Source organism: Bombina bombina, chromosome 4 (assembly GCF_027579735.1).
Source record: "Bombina bombina isolate aBomBom1 chromosome 4, aBomBom1.pri, whole genome shotgun sequence".
Taxonomy (NCBI): domain Eukaryota; kingdom Metazoa; phylum Chordata; class Amphibia; order Anura; family Bombinatoridae; genus Bombina; species Bombina bombina.
The window spans coordinates 54,042,432-54,065,565 of record NC_069502.1 but is presented as its reverse complement, the minus strand read 5'-3'; positions in this window follow the sequence as shown (position 1 = coordinate 54,065,565).

Here is a 23,134-nt window from a genome sequence, read left to right as displayed (position 1 = left end):
TTAATAGATCAAGACAGCACCCATTTTTCCAACTACAACCACAGTAAACAGTATACTTGTAAAGATAGATACACATGTCACACCACATATGTGGTTTATCAACTAGTCTGCAAATGTGGCCATATCTATGTAGGGCGCACGAAAAGGAAAATAAAGTATAGAATTAGAGAACATGTAAATAATATCATATCTGGCTTTGACAATCATAGGCCTAGATTTAGAGTTCGGCGGTAGCCGTCAAAACCAGCGTTAGAGGCTCCTAACGCTGGTTTTGGCCGCCCGCTGGTATTTGGAGTCAGTGATTAAAGGGTCTAACGCTCACTTTGCAGCCGCAACTTTTCCATACCGCAGATCCCCCTACGCCATTTGCGTAGCCTATCTTTTCAATGGGATCTTTCTAACGCTGGTATTTAGAGTCGTTTCTGCAGTGAGCGTTAGAGCTCTAACGACAAGATTCCAGCCGCCTGAAAAAAGCAGGAGTTAAGAGCTTTCTGGCTAACGCCGGTTTATAAAGCTCTTAACTACTGTACCCTAAAGTACACTAACACCCATAAACTACCTATGTACCCCTAAACCGAGCTCCCCCCACATCGCCGCCACTCGATTAAAAATTTTAACCCCTAATCTTCCGACCGCCACCTACGTTATACTTATGTACCCCTAATCTGCTGCCCCTAACCCCGCCGACCCCTATATTACATTTATTAACCCCTAATCTGCCCCCCACAACATCGCCGCCAGCTACTTACAATAATTAACCCCTAATCTTCCGACCGCAAAGCGCCGCCACCTACGTTATCCCTATGTACCCCTAATCTGCTGCCCCTAACACCGCCAACCCCTATATTATATTTATTAACCCCTAATCTGCCCCCCTCAACGTCGCCGACACCTACCTACACTTATTAACCCCTAATCTGCCGAGCGGACCTGAGCGCTACTATAATAAAGTTATTAACCCCGAATCCGCCTCACTAACCCTATCATAAATAGTATTAACCCCTAATCTGCCCTCCCTAACATCGCCGACACCTACCTTCAATTATTAACCCCTAATCTGACGACCGGAGCTCACCGCTATTCTAATAAATGTATTAACCCCTAAAGCTAAGTCTAACCCTAACACTAACACCCCCCTAACTTAAATATAATTTTAATCTAACGAAATAAATTAACTCTTATTAAATAAATTAATCCTATTTAAAGCTAAATACTTACCTGTAAAATAAACCCTAATATAGCTACAATATAAATTATAATTATATTATAGCTATTTTAGGATTAATATTTATTTTACAGGCAACTTGGTATTTATTTTAACTAGGTACAATAGCTATTAAATAGTTAAGAACTATTTAATAGTTACCTAGTTAAAATAATAACAAATTTACCTGTAAAATAAATCCTAACCTAAGATATAATTAAACCTAACACTACCCTATCAATAAAATAATTAAATAAACTACCTACAATTACCTACAATTAACCTAACACTACACTATCAATAAATTAAATAAACACAATTGCTACAAATAAATACAATTAAATAAACTAGCTAAAGTACAAAAAATAAAAAAGAACTAAGTTACAGAAAATAATAAAATATTTACAAACATAAGAATAATATTACAACAATTTTAAACTAATTACACCTACTCTAAGCCCCCTAATAAAATAACAAAGCCCCCCAAAATAATAAATTCCCTACCCTATTCTAAATTAAAAAAGTTACAAGCTCTTTTACCTTACCAGCCCTGAACAGGGCCCTTTGCGGGGCATGCCCCAAGAAGTTCAGCTCTTTTGCCTGTAAAAAAAAACATACAATACCCCCCCCCAACATTACAACCCACCACCCACATACCCCTAATCTAACCCAAACCCCCCTTAAATAAACCTAACACTAATCCCCTGAAGATCTTCCTACCTTGTCTTCACCATCCAGGTATCACCGATCCGTCCTGGCTCCAAGATCTTCATCCAACCCAAGCGGGGGTTGGCGATCCATAATCCGGTGCTGAAGAGGTCCAGAAGAGGCTCCAAAGTCTTCATCCTATCCGGCAAGAAGAGGACATCCGGACCGGCAACCATCTTGATCCAAGCGGCATCTTCTATCTTCATCCGATGACGACCGGCTCCATCCTGAAGACCTCCACCGCGGACCCATCTTCTTCCGGCGACGTCCAACTGCAGAATGACGGTTCCTTTAAGGGACGTCATCCAAGATGGCGTCCCTCGAATTCCGATTGGCTGATAGGATTCTATCAGCCAATCGGAATTAAGGTAGGAATATTCTGATTGGCTGATGGAATCAGCCAATCAGAATCAAGTTCAATCCGATTGGCTGATCCAATCAGCCAATCAGATTGAGCTCGCATTCTATTGGCTGTTCCGATCAGCCAATAGAATGCGAGCTCAATCTGATTGGCTGATTGGATCAGCCAATCGGATTGAACTTGATTCTGATTGGCTGATTCCATCAGCCAATCAGAATATTCCTACCTTAATTCCGATTGGCTGATAGAATCCTATCAGCCAATCGGAATTCGAGGGACGCCATCTTGGATGACGTCCCTTAAAGGAACCGTCATTCTGCAGTTGGACGTCGCTGGAAGAAGATGGGTCCACGGTGGAGGTCTTCAGGATGGAGCCGGTCGTCATCGGATGAAGATAGAAGATGCCGCTTGGATCAAGATGGTTGCCGGTCCGGATGTCCTCTTCTTGCCGGATAGGATGAAGACTTTGGAGCCTCTTCTGGACCTCTTCAGCACCGGATTATGGATCGCCAACCCCCGCTTGGGTTGGATGAAGATCTTGGAGCCAGGACGGATCGGTGATACCTGGATGGTGAAGACAAGGTAGGAAGATCTTCAGGGGATTAGTGTTAGGTTTATTTAAGGGGGGTTTGGGTTAGATTAGGGGTATGTGGGTGGTGGGTTGTAATGTTGGGGGGGGGGTATTGTATGTTTTTTTTTTACAGGCAAAAGAGCTGAACTTCTTGGGGCATGCCCCGCAAAGGGCCCTGTTCAGGGCTGGTAAGGTAAAAGAGCTTGTAACTTTTTTAATTTAGAATAGGGTAGGGAATTTATTATTTTGGGGGGCTTTGTTATTTTATTAGGGGGCTTAGAGTAGGTGTAATTAGTTTAAAATTGTTGTAATATTATTCTTATGTTTGTAAATATTTTATTATTTTCTGTAACTTAGTTCTTTTTTATTTTTTGTACTTTAGCTAGTTTATTTAATTGTATTTATTTGTAGCAATTGTGTTTATTTAATTTATTGATAGTGTAGTGTTAGGTTAATTGTAGGTAATTGTAGGTAGTTTATTTAATTATTTTATTGATAGGGTAGTGTTAGGTTTAATTATATCTTAGGTTAGGATTTATTTTACAGGTAAATTTGTTATTATTTTAACTAGGTAACTATTAAATAGTTCTTAACTATTTAATAGCTATTGTACCTAGTTAAAATAAATACCAAGTTGCCTGTAAAATAAATATTAATCCTAAAATAGCTATAATATAATTATAATTTATATTGTAGCTATATTAGCGTTTATTTTACAGGTAAGTATTTAGCTTTAAATAGGATTAATTTATTTAATAAGAGTTAATTTATTTCGTTAGATTAAAATTATATTTAAGTTAGGGGGGGTGTTAGTGTTAGGGTTAGACTTAGCTTTAGGGGTTAATACATTTATTAGAATAGCGGTGAGCTCCGGTCGTCAGATTAGGGGTTAATAATTGAAGGTAGGTGTCGGCGATGTTAGGGAGGGCAGATTAGGGGTTAATACTATTTATGATAGGGTTAGTGAGGCGGATTCGGGGTTAATAACTTTATTATAGTAGCGCTCAGGTCCGCTCGGCAGATTAGGGGTTAATAAGTGTAGGTAGGTGTCGGCGACGTTGTGGGGGGCAGATTAGGGGTTAATAAATATAACATAGGGGTCGGCGATGTTAGGGCAGCAGATTAGGGGTACATAGGGATAACGTAGGTTGCGGCGGTTTACGGAGCGGAAGATTAGGGGTTAATAATAATATGCAGGGGTCAGCGATAGCGGGAGTGGCAGATTAGGGGTTAATAAGTGTAAGGTTAGGGGTGCTTAGACTCGGGGTACATGTTAGAGTGTTAGGTGCAGACGTAGGAAGTGTTTCCCCATAGGAAACAATGGGGCTGCGTTAGGAGCTGAACGCTGCTTTTTTGCAGGTGTTAGGTTTTTTTTCAGCTCAAACAGTCCCATTGTTTCCTATGGGGGAATCGTGCACGAGCACGTTTTTGATGCCGGCCGCGTCCGTAAGCAACTCTGGTATCGAGAGTTGCATTTGCGGTAAAAATGCCCTACGCTCCTTTTTTGGAGCCTAACGCAGCATTTGTTTTAACTCTCGATACCAGAGTTAAATTTATGGTGCGGCCAGAAAAAAGCCCGCGGAGCGTTAACAGCCCTTTTACCGCCGAACTCTAAATCTAGGCCATAGTGTGTCTCGCCATTTCAAAACCCACCATAATCAAAATCCCCAAGATCTCTCAGTTAAAATTATAGAGTGGATAAAACCTAATGCATGGGATACAAATAGGCTTTTAAAACTTAGACAACAGGAAACGTATTGGATTAAAAGTCTCAATTGTTTGGAGCCTAATGGACTTAATATAGAAATTGACTTGCAGGCTTTTTTATAACATATAATTTTAATATATTCATACACTATTTTTTAATATCAATTGTGTGTTTTTATCTTTGATATACATATATATATATTAGATGCATTTATTATGTGTGGATGCGTAATTCACTTTGTTTTATATATATATTTATATAGTTTTTTAGCACCTGATTGTTCAGTTATTTTTAGTACATTGGTATGAACTTATAATTTGTCATGTTTTTATCGTTTGGTATCATGTATATGTTTGTTTTTTATATTAGTCAATATGATAATGTATTAGGAATGTACTATTGTGATATTGTACATTAATCAATTCTTGTTCGTTATAACACTATGCAGTTTTCCTTTACCAAATATTATCGTGTTCTACCGTATATGATTGGTTAAAAAAGAGGGTGTGTGCAGTCACACTCCTCTTCATAAGAGCCTCCCCGCCCCCCTCACATAGCACTCTTGAGAAAGTCACGCCGAGACGTGACGAAACGCGTAGAGAACCGCCCACTGCCCGCCCACCCTCTGAGCTAATCGTTCCTGTGAAGCCGCCCCAGCTCTAAGTCTGCAGCTACGAGCTTGGAGGTTAAAAGAGCCGAGGAACGTTTTGTACTCTCAGCTATAACGCTCACTTAGCTTGCCATTTCACTTGTCACCTGTTTTAATATTGATTCAGAACTTTGGTCCACTATTGGCACGAATTTATGAACTTTGCTTGGAGGTAATCCCTCAAGGACCCACTCTGACATACCTGAATCTGGCAATACTAAGGAGGATACAAAGGGACAAGCTTACTCTGACATCTCATCAACACAGATGAATGCTGGCATGAGACGATAAGTCTATGGTTTTATTTCATATATATGCTGATTTTATATTTTTATTTTGTAAGTGGCCATTTGTCGTGTGTATTATTAAATTGATGTTACTCTGCATTTGAGTCCGCGCTCTTCTCTTCTCTATTTTTAGAGAAAAACGTGACCGTACGCAATTTGCAAGAAGTTGTCAATTGAAAAAAATACTAAACCCCAGGTAAGAAATACATTTCTTAAAAAAATGTTTATATTCCCCAAATATGAACCTGACAGTCTGCAGAAGTAAATACATGAACCTGACTCATGGCAAATATAAGTACAATACATATATTTAGAACTTTATATAAATGCATAAAGTGCCAAACCATAGCTGAGGTGTCTTAAGTAATAAAAAACATACTTACCAAAAGAAACCCATCCACATATAGCAGATAGCCAAACCAGTACTAAAACAGTTATCAGTAGAGGTAATGGCAAATTGAGAGTATATCGTCGATCTGAAAAGGGAAGTAGGAGATGAATCTCTATGACCGATAACAGAGAACCTATGAAATAGACCCCCATTAGGGAAATCATTGTATTCAATAAGTGATACTCCCTTCACGTCCCTCTGACATTTGCTGTACTCTGAGAGGAATCGGGCTTCAGCAACGTAGAAATCTTAGCACAAACTTACTTCACCACATCCATAGGAGGCAAAGTTTGTAAAACTGAATTGTGGGTGTGGTGAGGGGTGTATTTATAGGCATTTTGAGGTTTGGGAAACTTTGCCCCTCCTGGTAGGATTGTATATCCCATATGTCACTAGCTCATGGACTCTTGCCAATTACATGAAAGAAAAGTGATAAATTGTACTAGAAGCATTTTTGCCATAATATGTATATGGTAAATATGTTTCTATTCAAAGATGTAATTAAGCTATGCACATTTTACTTTTGGCCAGAATGTCCCTGTAAAATGTTTATGATTTATATACTATGTACATGATTTGTTTGAAATAAAAAGTAACTTTCCAGTTACTAGCTCTTTATCTTGGTGTCCTTTGTTTAAATTTAGCTATTTTCTATGAGGATTCAGCGGGGACTTGTATGACACAAATGAAGTTCACTGATGCAATACGCACCACCACCCGCTCTCTTAGCAGGCACAGTGTTTGTGTCCTGATCCTATAGTCACATGTAGCCCTTTAATAAACCATTGGAGGGCTCACTATTTTTATAAGAAACTTAGATCCATTTGTTAGCCAAAATTTAAAAAAGGACATAAAGTTATCTAAGAGGAATCATTCATTTCTTCAGCTTGTTTGTTGTTCCCAAATATTTGCTACCAGGAAGTGAAGGTATCTGAAAACTGCAGTAGTTGGTTCTCTGCATTGCTTCTTCAGGATTAGTTCCATAAACAAATCCATCTCTGTTTACATTTTTATGAGAGGACGTGTGAACTTATTAAAAAGGAACAAAAGTCATCCTATCATTGCCAGAAGATGGTCCTGAAAAAGAGGTCATCCAGTAACAACTGTAAAGCAGAAGACTATTGTTGCTACAAGGAATAATGCACCGTCTTCATAAAACTGCACAACATTCAACTTATTATTTTATTATAAAAATCAAGAGCAAAACCATTTATACCATATTCTTGGTTCTATCCCTTAAAGCAGTCTAGTGGGCCAGCCTGTATTTTGTTATTGTGACGTACATACGGCAGTATATCACAACATTCATCATTTGTTGGATAAAACCACTGGGTGACTACAATGAACAAAACTCCTGCAACATTTATAATTCTTCTAGAATTTTCTAACAACAACAGGACAAACACTATCCTTTTTCTGATATTTTTTATTATCTATGCCTTATCATTTATCTTAAATGCCCTTATCATTTGTATCATTGTACTCAGTCGTAATCTGCACATACCTATGTATTTTTTTCTCTGTAATTTATCGTTTCTGGGTTTGTGTTTTACAACAAATGCTGTACCCAGCTTGCTGGCGCATATTTTGTCTGCTGATAGGTCAATACCACTTAGTATCTGTTTGCTGCAAATGCATAATGCATAATGGCTTATGACCGCTATGTAGCCATTTGCCACCCTCTCTATTATACGGTCCATATGAGCTGGAACATGTGCTATCAAGCGTCAGCTATTACATGGCTAGGGAGCTTTATAATGTCATAGAAGTTTTTTACAATGGCACTATTAAGGCTGACCCCACACTGGTTGTATCAAAATATCTTATATTATATAAGTTATTGCAGTGGGTTGGTGCTTGTGTATAATTTAATCTAAACTGACAAATAGTGAAACAAGGTGTTTCACTCCAAAGTACGCACTTGTAGCACTCTATAGTCCAGACTGGGGGTTGAACTTCACGGTTAGCATTAAAATATAACTTTTATTATTGTTACCAATAAAATTAAATGACACACAAAAAAACACTCAAAGAGTTAAAAACCAAATGCTAGATAAAGTTCAATGAATGATCAGGTACTATGATGTCAGAAATCTGACATCAAAATCAGTGGCTATATTTACAGTGTGATTACTGTAATCGGTTTAGCCAAGTTATATAGTTAATAGAAGTGGTGCCAATAGGATACCCTTATCCCTTATTATGCTATATTGGTAAGTCTCCTGTGACTAGCATACGAAGGGTCGTATCAAATGAACTGCTAATATTGTCATATGTCAGATGACAAATGATGTTTATGGATTATCCTGGTTATATATGTGGGGACAGTGTTATTCACTAGATGTGACCATACTGGGGACATGATTATAATAGCGTGTGTTGTACTGGGACCCGTAATTATATCAGATCAAGAGCTGATATGTGATCCATCACTTGTGTACTCTGTTCCCAAGTGCTAAGGCTAAATGAATAGCTTAATGTCGCTCCAAAATGCGTTCAGGGGTCTGTGGTACCAGTTATAAAATAACTGGATTATAAATGATGGAGTTTATTCCTACCACCAAAATTGGGAAAATAATAATATATATATATATATATGTGTATAATTTCCTCAGGTATAAAGGTAGGTAATACGTGAGAGCTCCACTGCTTCTATTGAAAATTCTACATGAATCTATCAGGAACCACTATGAAAACTCGTATGTGTAGTAACAGTTTCCCAATACGGTAATAATGACTCAGTTTATTCCCTATTAGTCACCTACAATAGTTAACTCGTATTGGCTTAGGTTTATTTATACAGAGTGGTCCGAGTTAGTCAGCTATTGCTTAGTCTGGTGAATAATTTGCGCTGGAACGTTAACACTCCTACTAGAGGGTTAATATATGTGACAGGCATTGCCTGTTTGCCACTCACTCGTTTCAGTACTTGTTGGTTTTATATTGTCCACACTTTTAGTAGTGCTTGTCAGGAAGTAACTAGGGGGTTAATACATTGAATGCTTATGCAGGTTATTCTCCAATTGTAACTTGCTGAGTTTTTTTCAATATGTCAGCGTTTTAAATATTCATGTTTGTAATGTTGCGATACCGTAGGTTAGTGCATATACACTTGCTTCTTGTTAATAATGTTCAAGTTGAATATCATATTAGTATATCCCACGTTATTGCATCAATAAGGTCTTAGGATTATACTGTGCCTGTATTTGTAGGCGTGTTAGAACCTCGTATAACACAGAGAATATTGTTACTTATTATTTATATCATCAATGTTTAACAGTGTGACAATATCAGAATTAGTATATATAGAAATGATTTATTTGATAATAATGTTTTGGTTAAAAAACGGTACTGGTCACTAATGTGTCCCACATCAACACGACATTAGGGTATCAAAATTATATCTTGCCTGCAAATGCAGACGTGTTGGCGTCTCATGTAAGCCAGCAAATGTTATTTGTGATTGGTGTTTAACAGTTATTGTAAATCTTACCTGCAAATGCAGACGTGTTGGCGTCTCATGTAAGCCAGCAAATGTTATTTTTAATTGGTGTTTAACAGTTATTATAAATCCCCAAACCCCGGTAACCGCTATTCATGACGAGTCACCACTAAGGAATACATATGATATTCAAAGTTTATAAGAGTTCCCAATGCTAGTTCTCTTATCAGAATACTGGTTCTTCGGTTTTATCTATCAGACTGTTAACGCCTGGTTGCAATTGTAATTGGTGCTAGCTGTTGTATTATAATAAATTCTAACATTAACAGACACGGATATAGATTGGCCAGTGGCCACCACAGTTATGGTTCTAAATTACTGAATAATTCTTGGCTACAACGTAGAACTATCTAGGCATTTAAATTAAAAATTACTCTCCTCTTCACTACTCTGACATGTTTCGCCCATTCTGGGCGGGGACTTGTATGACACAAATGAAGTTCACTGATGCAATACGCACCACCACCCGCTCTCTTAGCAGGCACAGTGTTTGTATCCTAATCCTATAGTCACATGTAGCATATGTGTGTATGCAACTAAAACAGTAATGACTGTAACTAGAAGATATTTTGCTAATTAAAGTATTTTTCCAAAAATGCTTCTATTTAAAATTTAAATACATCCATGCACATTTAAATATTGACCTTTCTAGCCCTTTAATAAACCATTGGAGGGCTCACTATTTTTATAAGAAACTTAGATCCATTTGTTAGCCAAAATTTAAAAAAGGACATAAAGTTATCTAAGAGGAATCACTCATTTTTTCAGCTCGTTTGTTGTTCCCAAATATTTGCTACCAGGAAGTGAAGGTATCTGAAAACTGCAGTAGTTGGTTCTCTGCATTGCTTCTTCAGGATTAGTTCCATAAACAAATCCATCTCTGTTTACATTTTTAGGAGAGGACGTGTAAACTTATTAAAAAGGAACAAAAGTCATCCTATCATTGCCAGAAGATGGTCCTGAAAAAGAGGTCATCCAGTAACAACTGTAAAGCAGAAGACTATTGTTGCTACAAGGAATAATGCACCGTCTTCATAAAACTGCACAACATTCAACTTATTATTTTATTATAAAAATCAAGAGCAAAACCATTTATACCATATTCTTGGTTCTATCCCTTAAAGCAGTCTAGTGGGCCAGCCTGTATTTTGTTATTGTGACGTACATACGGCAGTATATCACAACATTCTTCATTTGTTGGATAAAACCACTGGGTGACTACAATGAACAAAACTCCTGCAACATTTATAATTCTTCTAGAATTTTCTAACAACAACAGGACAAACACTATCCTTTTTCTGATATTTTTTATTATCTATGCCTTATCATTTATCTTAAATGCCCTTATCATTTGTATCATTGTACTCAGTCGTAATCTGCACATACCTATGTATTTTTTTCTCTGTAATTTATCGTTTCTGGATTTGTGTTTTACAACAAATGCTGTACCCAGCTTGCTGGCGCATATTTTGTCTGCTGATAGGTCAATACCACTTAGTAGCTGTTTGCTGCAAATGCATATCAGCCTTTTCTTAGGAAGTACCGAGTGCTTGCTGCTTGCCATAATGGCTTATGACCGCTATGTAGCTATTTGCCACCCTCTCTATTATACGGTCCTTATGAGCTGGAACATGTGCTATCAAGCGTCAGCTATTACCTGGCTAGGGAGCTTTATAATGTCGATAGTACCATCTCTTATAACTCATGTAACATTATGCTATCCTAACCTGATTAATCATTTTATGTGTGAGATTTTAGCTGTCTTAAATCTGGTTTGTGACAACAAACGCTTAAGCCAATTACTGATATTTAGTTTAACCTTAGTTTTAATTCTTCTTCCTTTTCTCTTCATTATAACATCTTACATTTGTATAATTTATTCAGTATTAAAGGTTGACTCTGTGAGGCGTTTGAAAGCATTTTCCACTTGTACCTCTCATTTGACTGTGGTAGGATTGTTTTATGTGACAGCAATGGTCATATATTTTGGGACTCCATTTAACTACTTAATAAATATGCAGAAATATATTTCTGTTATTTATGTAGTTATTACACCAATGTTAAATCCTCTTATTTATAGTCTAAAAAACAAAGAAATCAAAGAAGCCTTTAGAAAATTACTTACAAAACTTTCATGTTAATGGGAAATGAAAGTCATTTTTTATTTATACATCTATAATTATTCACTGCATTTCAAAAGACATACATGTTAAATAGTAATAATTATGATTAAAAATAATTTAAATCTTTTATTTTCATTTCAAGACTCTTGAAAAGTTCCTTGCTAGAACCGAAATGCGTTGACAGACAATGGCTGTTTGGGGTTTTCTATATTAATCCAGTAAGAAGATTAAACTTGTTGGGCATTGTGATTTTCTATATACTGTACACTATGTAGATTTATTTTTTAAATTCTCTAGACATTTGGACCCGCTTTGAAAATAAATTCTGCAAATACATTACAGTGGAATATTCTGATATGAGAAGAATTATCAGACACTTTTTGTTCTATTTTTGGTTGATTTGGGACTTACAGACTGTAGTCACTATTGTTCACATTAGTTATATGAAATCTATAATGTTTATATAGCTGTGTCTTATATTTGTATATTATATTCTTCATTTTTTTAACTGTTATATTTTTTTTATATATTTTTGACACTGATGTTACACAGAGATGTATATTTTCTATTAGTATGCATTGTAATTGTGCAATATTTTGATATCCGTGCATATATAGCTACATGTATATTTTTTTTCAAGTGTTTTTAAAGATTGTATTATTAAAACTATTCTTTACTCTTGATACCTTAGCCTAGTATGGCAGTCTATGTAGTATACTAAGGTATGTAATAGGTTATATAACCTTTTTCAGTAGAGGTGAAAACAGCACAGTTTGTTGAAGTAAAAAGCAGACAAACTAAATACTATGGGGTAGATTTACCATAGGTCGAGTGAATCATGTCCACTCAACCTCGCTAAATGCTGACTGCATAAACTGTCGGCATTTAACATTGCAGAAGCTTTTTAGTGAAATGCTTGTGCAATGGCACCCACTGCTAACTTGCGGCCAATTGGCCGCTAGCAGGGGCCGTCAATCATCCTGATTGGATCAGGATGTTTTCAGTGGAGACGTTAAGGAGCAGCGGTCTTAAAGGGACAGTATACACTCATTTTCATATAACTGCATGTAATAGACACTACTATAAAGAATAAGATGCACAGACACTTATATAAAAATCCAGTATAAAACTGTTTAAAAACTTACTTAGAAGCTGTCAGTTTGGCTCTGTTGAAAAGGTAGCTGGAAAGCCCACTGCAAGTGGCAAATAAGACACTCCCCCCTCCCCCTTCTTTTGCATATGAAAAGACCCTTTACACAAACAGGAGCAAGCTGGAGTAGGTAGCTGAGCGTATTCACATAAAACTTTGGGGCTTGGTTAGGAGTCTGAAAATCAGAGCAATGTTATTTAAAAATAAGCAAAACTATACATTTATGGGCTATATAAATAGATCATCTACAAAACATTTATGCAAAGAAAAAATGAGTGTATAATGTCCCTTTAACTTCAATTTCTAGCGGACTAAAAATGATGGAACGTCGATGCAGCATCTTCTGCTTGTTAAAATGACTCCTAAGGGTCAGATTACAAGTGGAGTGCTAATAAGCACTTTTGCTAGAGCGCAAACTGTACTAGAAGTAAACAGTTTTTGCACTTGTATGTTGTGCTGGTATTACGATAACCCGACGCATGCAAAAAGCCAAACTTACAATAATGTGCTTGATAACATCGTTATTCCCCCTTAGAAGTCAATGGAGAATAAAAGTGGAAAAAAAATAACACCCTACTCGCGCTAACCTGTATCGCCATAAGACCCCTACTCTAATAGCCCCTAAATCACCACATATTCCACCACAAAGTCCCCACTACACTATTAACCCTTAAACCGCCACCCCCCACATCGCAAAGCACCTCTCTACACTATTAACCCCTAAACTGTCAGCTCCATACATCGCAAACGCACTAACATCTAAACTCTCTGACCTATCACCTAAGTTTACCCAAAATAGACTAACCTTACCTTTATTTGAATTAACCTAAATACCTTTAGAAATGTAAAACTTATCTGAAAAATGTATAAAAAGTCTTACCTTTCCTTTTTAAAAAAACAAGAAAGTGTTGATAAAGGCCAGGGACCAGTGTGAGAGAAAGTGGCTCCCTTAAGATAGATTAGTGAGACTCACTGTGGATTAAGTTCTTGTAGTTAGTTAGGCCTCCAGATCAAGAAGCTGATGTGTCCATTTTCCACAGTGTGCATAGTTGCCAACTGCCCAGTCTCTACAACGTGGCATCCATGTGGCCTGTAGTTAGTTAGACCCCAGAGCAAGAAGATGGTGTGTCCATTTTCCCCAGTGTCTATAGTTGCCAACTGTCCAGTTTTTCCCAGGACAGTCATGTTTTGAGGGTTTTCTGTCCCTGTCTATTAAGTCTGTCCCAAGTTCAGTTCAGCTTTTGTTAAAGGGACAGTATACACTCATTTTCATATAACTGCATGTAATAGACACTACTATAAAGAATAAGATGCACAGATACTGATATAAAAATCCAGTATAAAACTGTTTGAAAACTTATTTAGAAGCTGTCAGTTTGGCTCTGTTGAAAAGGTAGCTGGAAAGCCCACTGCAAGTGGCAAATAAGACACTCCCCCCCCTCCCCCTTCTTTTGCATATGAAAAGACCCTTTACACAAACAGGAGCAAGCTGGAGAAGGTAGCTGACAGTATTCACATAAAACTTTGGGGCTTGGTTAGGAGACTGAAAATCAGAGCAATGTTATTTAAAAATAAGCAAAACTATACATTTATTTAAAAAAAAAACTTTATGGGCTATATAAATAGATCATCTACAAAACATTTATGCAAAGAAAAAATGAGTGTATAATGTCCCTTTAAGTTTAATAATATTGTGTGCAGTACGGTACTCCCACCAGAAAGATTGATGTGGCTTTTTACTTACTCTATTATTACTTGTAGCTTACTGTGTGTAAGTTTTTTTCTGAAACCTTATCTATGATCTTCAGTTACAGTATGTTAAAGTTTAGTACTGTGTAGTCAGGTGTCAGGCAGGTATAATACCAGGGAGGATAGGAGACAAGGGCCTCTAGTTATCAACGTGTCTACTTTACCTGCCTTCACCGGTCCAATACGCCAGCCTAAGCTCACCTACCATCGCCGCCACGGACCTGAAAAATTTCACCCAAGTTATTAAAAAATCTGTCAAAAGCCGCGCACCAAGTACGGGGCGATGAGCAGCGGACTGTGAGAGTTATCACTCATCCGATCTCGCTGCTCTTCGTCTTTTTGACAGCTTTATTGACAAGCTGTCACTAAGCACCCCCACTAACTACACTGTTCTACCCCCTATACCGGCGCCCCCGGAGCCCCCCGCAACTAAATAAAGTTATTAACTCCTAAACCGCCGCTCCTAGACCCCGCAGCAACTCTTATAAATGTGTAGTAAGTGCGCTAAAAAGGAAGCTAAAGGTATCCAAAATATTAGGTATATCTAGTGTATATATTAAAATAGTCAAAGTGCAAAGTGTAATACATGTGATAAAAGTTTGTAGTCCTATTTGACAAAAAGGGGGGGGGGAGAATGTAACAGTGTCCGTGAAAAAAATATATAATGGTGTTGAAATTCCTACTATAGAATGATGATAGTTAAGCGGTCTAACAAATGTGTACTATTTAAGAAAAAATGAATATGTAAAAATATGTGGCAAATAGCAGTGTAACAATATATTTGTGAGAAAGTATACTGTGATACTAAAAAGTGAATATATAGTTACTTTCTAGCGAAAGTGTTGAGAATAAACAATGTGTTTAACTGTAGTGTAAAAAACATACCCTGTGAATATAGCTAGATATCAAAAATTTTAAAAGGACTAAAATATCTAAAAATAACTTGCAGCCTAAATCATATATAAAAAGTATTTATTTTTACACAACCATAATCAAATTTAAGCTAAAACAAGGAGACGTCTCCCCAGAAATAAAAATAATAAAATCAATATTAAACAGGTTGATATTCCACACCAGATATTTTGTAAGCAAAAAAAACTTTGCTGAAGAAATATATTTGTAATCCAAATCTTGAAAAAGCTCCCTGGTGAGCGAAATGCGTTGATCTGAGTGGCTGTGTTATTTGACAAAAAATATCACTTGAATGAGGACATTCTGCATCTAAAGACTTATTCATCGATTTGCTTATTAACCCGGGTTATCCACATATTTACAATTTCCTACACTCTCCTTTTTTCCTGCGTGCATTAAGCACTAAGTGCAGGGAATTACTTCTGGCTGGAATAAGAGAAAAAATAATTATCTCTAAACACTAACGATTCAAACATCCAGAAAGCCGATAATCACGGTAACAGCTGTTGAAGTTTACCGATGACGTCAGACGCCAAGACACATGCGGCGCACTGATTCGGTTTGGAAACTTGAAGCTGAACAGAAGATATCGGGACCACACGAGTGGTGAAGTAAGTAAAAAGAACTTTAAAGCATTAAGATTAAAAAGGTTTAATGACTGTATCCTGCTATAAGAAGTCTAAATATTGCTCAACCTGAACTTGGTCAGCAAAGCCTATATACAAGGCAACGACATTTCACAAAAAGGTTTGATGTAATAAAGAGAGACTGCTTTTCCCTGCATAAACAGAGTGGATTACAAATACATTTCTTCAGCAAATTTTTTTGCTTACAAAGTATCTGGTGTGGAATATCAACCTGTTTAATATTGATTTTATTATTTCTGGGGAGACGTCCCCTTGTTTTAGCTTAAATTTGATTATGGTTGTGTAACAATAAATACTTTTTATATATGATTTAGGCTGCAAGTTATTTTTAGATATTTTAGTCTTTTTGATATCTAGCTATATTCACAGTGTATGTTTTTTACACTACAGTTAAACACATTGTTTATTCTCAACACTTTCGCTAGAAAGTAACTATATATTCACTTTTTAGTATCACAGTATACTTTCTCACAAATATATTGTTACACTGCTATTTGCCACATATTTTTACGTATTTATTTTTTCTTAAATAGTACACATTTGTTAGACCGCTTAAAGGACCAGTAAACACAGTAGATTTGCATAATCAACAAATGCAAGATAACAAGACAATACAATAGCATTTACTCTGAATTTCAAATGAGTAGTAGATTAGTTTTATAACAAATTTCAAAGTTATGCATATTTCCACTCCCCCTGTACCATGTGATAGCAATCAGCCAATCACAAATGCATATACGTATAGTCGGTGTATTCTTGCACATGCTCAGTAAGAACTGGTGACTCAAAAAGTGTAAATATAAAAGACTGTGCACATTTTTTTAATGGAAGTAAATTGGAAAGTTGTTTAAAATTACATGCTGTATCTGAATCATGAAAATTTAATTTAACCTGAGTGTCCCTTTAACTATCATCATCCTATAGTAGGAATTTCAACACCATTATATTTTTTTTTCACGGACACTGTTACATTCTCCCCCCCCCCCCCTTTTTGTCAAATAGGACTACAAACTTTTATCACACGTATTACACTTTGCACTTTGACTATTTTAATATATACACTAGATATACCTAATATTTTGGATACCTTTAGCTTCCTTTTTAGCGCATTTACTACACAAAACTATTCTAATTACATAAAGAAGGATCTTTTCTCCCTTGTAAGTTGTGTGGTATCCTCTTTTTTAACCAGCGCTCTGCCTAAACACTTTTAAAACTCTTATAAATTTATTAATGCCTAAACCGCCGCTCCCGGACCCCGCCGCCACCTACATTATACCTAGTAACCCCTATCCTGCCCCCCCTATACTGCCGCTACCTATAATAAAGTTATTAACCCCTATCCTGCGGATCCCGGACCTCGCCGCCGTTGTAATAAAATGATTAACCTCTAAACCTAAGTCTAACACTAACCCTAACACCCCGTAACTTAAATATTAATTAAATAAATCTAAATAATATTTAATATTAATCCTATTTAAAACTAAATACTTACCTTTAAAATAAACCCTAATATAGCTACAATATAAATAATAATTATATTGTAGCTATCTTAGGATTTATTTTTATTTTACAGGCAAATTTCAATTTATTTTAACTAGGTACAATAGCTATCGGAATTAAGGTAGGAAAAATCTGTTTGGCTGATTGAATCAACCAATCAGATTGAAGTTCAATCAGATTGAGCTCGCATTCTATTGGCTGTTCCGATCAGAATCCTATCAGCCAATTGGAATTGAAGGGACGCCATCTTGGATGACGTCCCATAAAGGAACCTTCATTCATCATCGGGAAGAAGAGGATGGCTCGTCTGAAGATGGCTCCGCTCCGGATGGATGAAGATTGAAGACGCCGCATGGATGAAGACTTCTATCGGATGGAAGACCTCTTCAGCGCCGCCTGGATGTTGGCTTCAATCGGATGGAAGACTTCTTCAGCGCCCCTTGGATGATGACTTCTGCCGCTCCGGATCTCCTCTTTGGTTCCATAGGTGGTCGGCTGGCTGAAGACGGTTCAAGGTAGGATGATCTTCAGGGGGGTAGTGTTAGGTTTATTTAAGGGGTGTTTGGGTTAGATTAGGGGTATGTGGGTGGTGGGTTTTAATGTTGGGGGGGTTGTATTTTTATTTTACTGGCAAAAGAGCTGTTTTCTTTGGGGCATGCCCCGCAAAAGGCCCTTTTAAGGGCTGGTAAGGTAATAGAGCTGGTAACGTTTTAATGTAGAATAGGGTAGGGATTTTTTTTTATTTTGGGGGGCTTTGTTATTTTATTAGGGGGCTTAGATTAGGAGTAAGTATCTTAAAATTGTTGTAATATTTTTTAAATGTTTGTAACTTATTTTTTTATTTTTTGTAACTTAGCTTTTTTTATTTTTTTGTACTTTAGTTAGTTTAATTTAATTTAATTGTAGTTATTTGTAGGTAATTTATTAAATTAATTTAATGATAGTGTAGTGTTAGGTTTAATTGTAACTTAGGTTAGGATTTATTTTACAGGTAATTTTGTATTTCTTTTAGCTAGGTAGTTATTAAATAGTTAATAACTATTTAATAACTATTCTAACTAGCTAAAATAAATACAAAGTTACCTGTAAAATAAATATAAATCCTACAATAGCTACAATGTAATTATTAATTACATTGTAGCTATCTTAGGGTTTATTTTACAGGTAAGTATTTAGTTTTAAATAGGAATAATTTATTAAAGTATAGTGTAGTGTTAGGTGTAATTGTAACTTAGGTTAGGTATTGCATGACCTATAATTTTTGCAGTGGAAGATGGAGCGAGAGTGTAAAAGTGTGGCGATTGTTGCAGGGCCAGGGTTAGGAGAGACAGCTCCAGCAGCAAGCAGTAGTAGCAGTGAGAGAGACAGGAGGTGAGAGTGAGATTTGTAGGAGCGGGAATGATTAGACACAGGAGAGTTAGAGGGGGAAGTGTTTCTAAGGAGACAGAGTAGTTCATGAGAGGACAGCATAGGGGATGAGAGAAGGGAGGGGGAGATATGGATAGTGTGGGGATTGTTGTTATAGGGACAGGCAGTGATTTTTAGGAGAAGGGAAGACAGAGAGAGCAGAAAGGTCATAGAGAGCATTGTGTAGACGTATAGTTATTAAGGTTACCTGTTAATTGGTCTGAAGTTTCAACCTCCAGTTTCTAACTGTGGTGTGCTAACTCTGCTTCCTGTAACAGAGAGCTACTTAGAATCAGAGAGCCTCTGCCCAAAATGAGCCTTAGGCCTTCTCTATATGTAGTAGTGAGAAGTGATGAAGTGATTCTAGGCAGCTGTTACAGGCAGTCTTAGCTTACAGGAGTTACACACTTGCAAATTAGAGGGGGGTGGGGTGGCAGGATGAATACGTTTTAAACAATATAAGATAAAATAATTACAGGTAGACAAAATGGAGACAGAGGAAATGGTTACCAGAGGAGTCTAGCACAAATTAAAGGGGCGTTTAAAAGCAGTCAGTTAGCAGAAGCAGAAAGACATACCAGAGGAGTCTAGCACAAATTAAAGGGGCGTTTAAAAGCAGTCAGTTCGGCAGAAGCAGGAAGACATACCAGAGGAGTCTAACACAAATTAAAGGGGCGTTTAAAAGCAGTCAGTTAGGCAGAAGCAGGAAGACATACAGGTAGACAAAATGGAGACAGAGGAAATGGTTACCAGAGGAGTCTAGCACAAATTAAAAGGGCGTTTAAAAGCAGTCAGTTAGGCAGAAGCAGGAAGACATACCAGAGGAGTCAAGCACAAATTAAAGGGGTGTTGAAAAGCTGTCAGTTAGGCAGAAGCAGGAAGATATACCAGAGTCTAGCACAAATTAAAGGGGCGTTGAAAAGCAGTCAGTTAGGCAGAAGCAGGAAGACATACCAGAGGAGTCTAGCACAAATTAATAGGGTGTTTAAAAGCAGTCAGTTAGGCAGAAGCAGGAAGACATACCTGTAGAGAGATGAGATGAAATAGGATTAGAATCATTGTGAATATTGGTCCGGTGTGCTAACTCTGCTACTTGTAACAGAGAGCTACTTAGAATCAGAGAGCCTCGGCCCAAAATGAGCCTTAAGCCTTCTCTATATGTAGTAGTGAGAAGTGATGAAGTGACAGTTTTGAAGATCCAACATTCATCCTCCAAGAAGCCGGCAGAAGTCTTCATCCAAGCGGCCGAAGTCTTCATCCAAGCCTGCAGAAGTCTTCACCCAGACGGCATCTTCTATCTTCATCCATCCAGCGCGGAGCGGCTCCATCTTCAAGACATCCGACATGGAGCATCCTCTTCCTTCAACGTCTTCTTCCAGAATGAATGTTCCTTTAAATAACATCATCCAAGATGGCGTCCTTTAGATTCCGATTGGCTGATAGAATTCTATCAGCCAATCGGAATTAAGGTTGAAAAAATCCTATTGGCTGTTGATATCAGCCAATAGGATTGAGCTTCCATTCTATTGGCTGATCCAATCAGCCAATGGGATTGAGCTTGCATTCTATTGGCTATTCCAATCAGCCAATAAAATGCAAACTCAATCCTATTGGCTGATTGGATCAGCCAATAGGATTGAAGTTCAATCCTATTGGCTGATTGCAACAGCCAATAGGATTTTTTCAACCTTAATTCCGATTGGTTGATAGAATTCTATCAGCCAATCGGAATTCAAGGGATGCCATCTTGGATGACGTCATTTAAAGGAACATTCATTTGGGAAGAAGACATCGAACGAAGAGGAAGCTCCGTGTCGGATGTCTTGAAGATGGAGCCACTCCGCGCCGGATGGATGAAGATAGAAGATGCCGTCTTCGTAACCCCACATCCGCCAACTTTAAGCCCTAAAAACTGCTTTGTGCAGTTTTCTTTTTTTTTTTTTTATAAAAATAAAAATTCTATTTTTTAATATTAAAATCCCACACATAAATTTACAGGCAATTGAGGCACTTTTGTAAAATGAACCAAAATTTGATCTTTGGCTAATTTTCAGGAGCGCTAATTGCTACCACAAACCCACAATATTTTATGGAGCATGTAGATTAGTGTTGGGTATAATGGTGTTTTTTTATTTTGGATACTGTATTTTATTATTTTTTGTAACAGTTTTTTTTTATTTACTTGTAACTTAGTTTAAAGGGGGGTTTAACTAGAGTAGGGCTAGATTGCGTTGGGGGTTGTAGCGGTTTAGGGTTATTTTTTTTTTTTTTAAAGTAACTGGGGTTTTAGTTTAGAGGAGGTGTTAGGTAAAGTAGGGTTAGTTTGCATGGGGGTTGTGGTGGTATAGGGGTTTACAGGGTAGTACTTGTGGTGGGTATGTGGCAGTATGTGGGTTAATAGGACAGGTACTTGCGGTGGGTATGTGGAGGTAAAGGGGTTAATAGGACAGGTACTTGTGGTGGGTATATGGTGGTGTACTATTAGTTTGCGATCATGGGGTACTTCAGTTTAGGGGGTATTAGGATTAGTGGTTAGGCAAGGCAATTCTATTCCCAGGGATCTTTTACTATGTATCGCCAATATGGGCAGCGATGCTGGGTGTTGTCTATAACCAGCATCACCAAACAATGTATAGTAAATGCAATGCCGCTATTTCAGGAGCTTGCAATAGTGATCGAAAGTGCTACAAGGAGACTAAATATTTCAAAGGATCCACTGCTAAGTAGAGCAGGCGTGTCTAAGTATTATGATTGTTGAGCGGAGGTGGCGGAAGAAATGTCTGCAATCGCCGTGAAGTTGGGCCCAATGTTGGATCAAGAGGATACAGATTTTCAATAAGTAGATTTTATTATTGTGGGGGTGAGGGTTTACTTGTATTGTAGGGGGGGGAGTTGTAATTTGTTTTTAACTGTGAAAAAAATTGAATTATCTTTAGGGCAATGCCCTACAAAAGGCCCTTTTAAGGGCTATTGCAATTTATTTTAGTGTTAGGGTTTTTTTCTATCTATGTTATCACTAATAAACACAAGCAATCATAAATACATTTAATGTATATGCAATGCTTAAAACACTATGCAATATACATGCATACCATTTTAAGTATTGAATATCAATGCAAAGTCAGACTACATTATTATTATCTACGTTTGAAATAAAATTCATGGTCATGTATAATGCATTTTAGTTTAAGTACTGGATATAAATTAAAATGTAGATATTCTTGCTTGATGTGTTTATTATTTTAAATATTAATATAGTTTTAAAATTTATTTTTATGTTATAAGACAGTGGCATTATAATTTTATGGCTAGATTTGGAGTTTGGCGTTAGCCGTGAAAACCAGCGTTAGAGGCTCCTAACGCTGGTTTTAGTCTAACTCCGGTATTTGGAGTCACTCAAAAAAGGGTCTAATGCTCACTTTTCAGCTGCGACTTTTCCATACCGCAGATCCCCTTACGTCAATTGCGAATCCTATCTTTTCAATGGGATCTTTCTAACTCCGGTATTTAGAGTCGTGTCTGAAGTGAGCGTTAGAAATCTAACGACAAAACTCCAGCCGCAGAAAAAAGTCAGTAGTTAAGAGCTTTTTGGGCTAACGCCGGTTCATAAAGCTCTTAAATACTGTACTCTAAAGTGCACTAACACCCATAAATTACCTATGTACCCCTAAACCGAGGCCCCCCACATCGCCGCCACTCTATTACATTTTTTTAACCCCTAATCTGCCAACCGCCACCTACGTTATACTTATGTACCCCTAATCTGCTGCCCCTAACCCTGCCGACCCCTGTATTATATTTATTAACCCCTAATCTGCCCCCCACAACGTCGTCGCCAGCTACCTACAATAATTAACCCCTAATCTGCCGACCGCAAAGCGCCGCCACCTACATTATAGCTATGTACCCCTAATCTGCTGCCCCTAACACCGCCGACCCCTATATTATATTTATTAACCCCTAATCTGCCCCCCTCAACGTCGCCTACACCTGCCTACACTTATTAACCCCTAATCTGCCGAGCGGACCGCACCGCTACTATAATAAAGTTATTAACCCCTAATCCGCCTCACTAACCCTATAATAAATAGTATTAACCCCTAATCTGCCCTCCCTAACATCGCCGACACCTAACTTCAATTATTAACCCCTAATCTGAGGACCGGAGCTCACCGCTATTCTAATAAATGTATTAACCCCTAAAGCTAAGTCTAACCCTAACACTAACACCCCCCTAAGTTAAATATAATTTTAATCTAACA